Here is a 5964-nt window from a genome sequence, read left to right as displayed (position 1 = left end):
ATTGAGCCACACAGACTCACAAAGTCAGTAATCTAGAAGCTTGAAACTTCAAGAGGGCCTAAACTGAACTAGAGTGAAACAAAGAACATCATGAAGAGACTAGAAGGAGACCCGAAAGAGACCAAAGGAGAACAGAGAGACTCAGAACCTCTAGTCCATTTAACATCCAAATCTTGGAACTTACATTTAAAAAACATTTGTCCAAGGGCAACTGATTTATAGTACTAATGCAAACCAATCCATAAAATCCAAGGGATGTGGATATGCTGAGTGATATGATTTTTGGGAAAGGTCCATGTTCCCATCATCCAACATTCTTGCAAACCAAATTCCAAAATGACATTCCCTATTTCCTCCATAACTGTCGTATTGTGAAATCTCCTTTGAGTGCAATGATGCCCTTTGGAGTGGAGCCCCATTGCCATACAGAACCAGCCTAACTCATGAACCTCTATAATTTCCAGTACATTTCTTGCAAATGGTGCATGCTGCTTATATGCATGTAGCTACTAGGTGGAGGAGGCAACTATAATTTGATTGTTTTGCACTTGACCACTCATCATGCACTTAACCTGAAATTAATGCTCACCCTCCATGGGGAAAATAATGAAATTAAAAAAAATCAAGATATTCAAAATTGCTTCAAAAATTAAGCAATGAGTCAAAATAAACATGACACAGATACACACCATTCAGATTTTATATAAAATATATAAAAAATAAAAAACCAAAATGATATTTTAATAACATGACCCACATACAGACCATTCAAATTCTATATATAATATATTAATAATAAAAAAACTAAAATGATAATTTAGCTATTTAAAGTGAGCGAGTGGGTACATAGTTCAAATTTGAAAAATACGTAAATATCATTTAGTCCAAACTTTTTGTCCACATTAAATCTTCACTGCAGACCTTTGAACCTCTCAAAAGCTTGAGAATGGTTGCAACTTGCTATGCATGATCCAAAGACCAAATAATTAGTATGGATTGCTTGCTCGTTGGTTTGTGTGCTTAGCAGACCAGTTATACATGTCTTCTTGCCTCCAGAAACATGTCAAATAACATTTTTCTATTGTTGATCTCAAGTTTTTTGTTCTTTCACTATTGTATTCATCATTTTCCAAGCTGACCTCATAAGGGATCACTCTTGGTTGAGTAGACACCAAAACAACTTGTTTTGGCACTTGTTGGGGCCACCAGGTTGAGGGATGCCCAGTTGTCCTTTGCACATCCTTGATTCTGGAAAGGGACACCTTGGGGGATGTCCATAATGAAAAGGGAGTGTCCCATTTCTTGGTCAAGTACCTTGCAACATGGGAATCCCATGGATGGGTTCCCTAGGTGTAGGATGTGTTCTTGTATAACATTGAATGAAAGATAACATAATGAGTTTCAAAAGAGATAAAATCAAATGTTAAAAGGCCCAAAAGTAAAAATGGGAAACAATTAAAAGAAAGAAGTCCTAAAGGTGTTAAGCATAAGTTTTCTTAGCTCCAAGGCCAAGAAGAATTGGGCAATACGATTCTTATGGTTCGCTGATTGTGTTTCTCAATTCCACTTTGCATGAATGGTATAGTATTGAAGACTTGCTTATGACACCTCTAGTGGTTAAAGTTGTCTGGAAGCTGGAAGTAAGAGGTAATGACCCTACAATTAGCATAACAGTGGGAGAAGATTGCCTTTGAGATTTTTTTTTTGCTAATATGACAAACTCGATAAGATTCTAAAAGTAGGACCCCAGGGAAAGGGAACAAATACATCATGTTTAACCCTACTGGAATACTGCTTTGGCTTAAACAGAATAGCATGGAAATGAAAATAATTAAACTGATAGGATGAATAATGAATGTAACTGGTGTTGGCTATTGATTAGAACTCTTATCAGCATTTAGCACAAGCATGTTAACTGTTGTTCAAGTTTCTCATTGTGTTTATCTTCTGGTTCCATTTAACAATTGACTTAATTGGTTTATATATATATATATAATGTTCCCTGAATCCATTGTGGACACCCATTCCATTTAATCCCTATTTTGGAATCTTGTGCAGCATAGGTCCAAAGTCCAGTTCCAGTTCAAGCCAATGTTGGGCTTTCTTGGAGCTCCAGTCAAATATGTTGTAGATCACAGCACAAAGGAATTAAAGAAGCATTTCCTGGTATTTATGAAACACATTTCTAGGTTTTCAATAAAAAATTGTTCACATTATTGATGTAAAGAGATCCCAACTATTGCAATGTTAAATGAATTAAACTCTTAATATTGTTTGGTTTTGCATCATGATTTAGATATTGTTAGAACTACAACGATTGCAAGGTTAAATGAACTCTTAATCTTGTATGGTTTTGTGTCATGATTTTCATATTGTTACAACTATATCTACGGTGTGTGGGGACCTTGTGTTATCCAATATATGAAATATCTTTATTGGGCATAATTATGTAGAGTAAGGTATTGATGCATGACCCATCTCCCATGAGAACGAGTCAAAATGATCAATTCATGACTAATCTTCAAGCGAGATGTGTCATGAATTATTAACTTTCTCTACACAGTTGATTCCAAAAATAATAATTTATATTTAGAGGTTCTCTTCAACTTTGGCATTATGATGAATTGGTTGTTATTTTTTATGATTTTTAGGGCTAATGTTTGCAGAAGGTAATCTTCTGTGTTGCTATTTGCCCACTGAAATTCTAATTTTTTTCATTTTCTTCAGTGATTAGGACCAGAATCCAGTTATTTGGAAAGTTTGTTGTCCAATTGTCAATTGGAAGTTGTATACTTAGGGATCTAGCTTGCTAAATTCACAGGGAACCTGTACCACTCACAATTGAGAAAATGAAAATTGCACTAAATTATTTCTGCTAAACATTCAAGCTGGTGCATTACTTGTATTATTTGTAAGTGTATCATAGTGTGGATTTACTAAAACTAAAGATAGTAACCTGAGTTGTATGCCATAATTATCAATCCATCTTGTTTGTGGTGTCCTGAGATGTTGCTTAATGACTTTTCAGCTGGCAGAGTAACTCATATTTCAACCAAAGAAAATTCAGTGTACCAATGCTTACATTTTAGCTTATCATTTGTCAGCAGTCCACTTTCTCTTGTGAAGATATCTTTGCTTTGAGCATGAGATTTTCTTTATTAGTATTTCAATATTTGGCTGCTCTGGATAAGTATAATATATTTGCAGTTGCTTCATATTGAAGTGGATAAGGGTCTTCACTATTAGCCATGGGGTGTTGGTAGGAACATTATCTAATAGGAAGTTAGGGAAATATCCATTACAACTTGTCAACTACATTATCTGTCAATAATAAGCATGGTTATGCATCTTGACATGGATGTCCTTTTGCAGTTTTTCCTATATCAACTATTGAGAGGGCTGAAGTACATACACTCAACAAATATTCTGCATAGAGATTTAAAGCCCAGTAATTTGCTTCTAAATGCAAACTGTGACCGAAAAAATGTGATTTTGGGCTTGCACAGACTACTTCAGAAACAGACTTTATGACAGAGTATGTTGTTACTCACTGGTATCGTGCACCAGAAATACTATTGAATTGTCCTGGGTATACAGCAGCCATTGATATCTGGTCAGTGGGCTGCATTTTTGTGGAGATACTAAAGCAGGAGCCCTTGTTTCCTGGTAAAGATTATGTTCAACAATTAAGGCTCATCACTGAGGTAAATGCTTATTCATTCTTTTTTTTTTACAAAGATGGGCAAGTCTATGCTTAAAACATAAATGATTTGATGTCAATGATAACAATTGAGATACAAATTGAAATGGGCTGCTTTACCTATCTTAAATCATCAGATGCTGATTTCTTCTGTGTTTGGTTTCTTAACGGTTAATTGGTTCACCAGATGACTCTGATCTTGGCTTTTTACTGAGTGACAATGCTAGAAGATACATCAGGCAACTTCCACAGTTTCCTAAGCAACCTTTTTCTTAGAAATTCCCTAACATGGCTCCAGCAGCTGTAGATTTACTTGAAAAAATGCTTGTATTTGATCCAAGAAAACACATTACATGTATTTTACTTGTTTCTCCTATAATTGGCTAGTTATTATTATTTTCAGATGTGTTGTGATAGCATCAGGTTTTTTGCCCCAGAGAAGGGAAGTTCTACACTGAAGATGTGCAATATGATTTTAGTTTTTCTTATCTCATCTTCAACTGAATCATGTTATATGTTATTATTGTGTTTCCTTAGTTCACCCTTACTTGTCAAGTCTGCATGACATCAATGATGAAACCAGCTGCCCCACTCCTTTGGAGGGAATATCTTAACCTCAACATTAGCAATGTCAATGTCATTTTTTTTCGGAAAAGCAAGAAACTCGAACAAGTTTTCTTTAGTTGGGCGATAGTGACTAATAGGTGACAAAATGACCTGTATAAACAAAGAAAACAAAATGTCACCATAGATAAGAACACCTTAGAAACTTAATATTTAGCTTTCAGAAACATCTCAACATAAATAAGTAACCATTTTCCTAGATCAATTAGTTCTCCAAGGAATATAATAAAATAACCCCCTCGACAACTTCCTTACTAGAAATAGCAGTAAGTTGTTTAGATCAACATATTATCTTAGAATAGATAATAAAATATCCAAGGAAAACAAATTCAAAAATGTTCTTATGTAACAAAATCCATTAGACAAGCAAACAATGCTAAAATAATATAGTTACTCACTTGAGTGTGAAGAAGGACCCAAAACTCCAACCAAACAATGGATCCAATCAAGGCAGATTCATGTGATACACCCAATACATGCGACAAATTAATCAATCATTATGCAGGCTCAATGAGTTAACATAATAAAAATCCAACTCCATTAAATTAAAGTGTCACGCGTCCTCCTTAAAGGTCATGGGCTAAGTAATGGAAAGGTCAAGCCACAACTCAAAGACATAGCTCCATTCACATGAACAACTATCACATGATGGATCCATGTGCCAAGAAATAAAAACAACTCCATAGCATACTATATGCATCCACCACTATGACAATATGTGAACATTTGGACCCATGACATCACAATGGCAGCGCCATAATATTAAAAGGTGAACAACCCATGTGATAAATAGTGTATCCTTCATAACTCATGGGCTAGGCATGTTTACCCATGACTCCATGAAATAGTGATGTACAACCCCAATGAATATGATATTGTTTCTATGTAAACAAATGTGTCGTGGATAAAGAGTGTGGCCAACCATATGTATGGGAAGCTCAAAACAAGGGTAGGACTATACCATATAATGTGAAAGATATAGTACAAGTTGTAAAGTATGTGCCCACCATGGTATAAAAAGGGATTTCCTTCACCAAAATAATAATATGTTATTTCCACATGTGCCAATACAACCCCAATAATAAATCAAGAGAAAAAAGGGGAACGTGTCAAATACTTTCCTCAAATGTGATCGGATCCTTGCCAACATGTGATGACCATAGGAAATATATCAATAAGTTATAGGGAACCTCAACAAACAAACTGATCAAATATCACCCCACCTAGGTCTCACCAAGTTCCAAGTGATGATTAGCAACATAAGAGAAGGGAAACATGTGAAGTGTACCCTCCTAATAAATAAACCAATGATTTATCATCGCCATCGTAGCCAATCCCTTGGGGAATTAGACCCATCATACACAAACATAGGTGTAGTACTCTCTAAACATAATAAGCAACATACCAATAACAACGTCATGATGCTAAGAATAATCACATGAAGAAAAGTTAATCACCATAACTAAATATTCAATAGCATACTAATCCATCAACCATAGATATGCCACCTTGAATAGAAAACCAATGGATAAGCCATTACCATTGATCCCAAAGGGATAAAATAATCTCATCCAATCTAAAATACTACAAAAACCTAATGGAATTACCTTCTCCAAGTAATCACTTGTCATAAATCTATC

At 35.1% G+C, this 5964-nt stretch overlaps 1 pseudogene; it reads left to right on the top strand.

Annotated features, from left to right (window-relative positions):
• Positions 1-3336: 3336 nt before the first annotated feature.
• LOC149250926 (mitogen-activated protein kinase 4b pseudogene) lies at positions 3337-4314 on the top strand (annotated as a pseudogene).
• Positions 4315-5964: the final 1650 nt, after the last annotated feature.

The sequence above is a fragment of the Pinus tabuliformis genome, chromosome 7 (assembly GCF_031772625.1).
Source record: "Pinus tabuliformis cultivar Carrire ecotype Pingquan chromosome 7, CPIR1, whole genome shotgun sequence".
Taxonomy (NCBI): domain Eukaryota; kingdom Viridiplantae; phylum Streptophyta; class Pinopsida; order Pinales; family Pinaceae; genus Pinus; species Pinus tabuliformis.
This window is presented reverse-complemented; position numbering and strand designations above follow the sequence as displayed.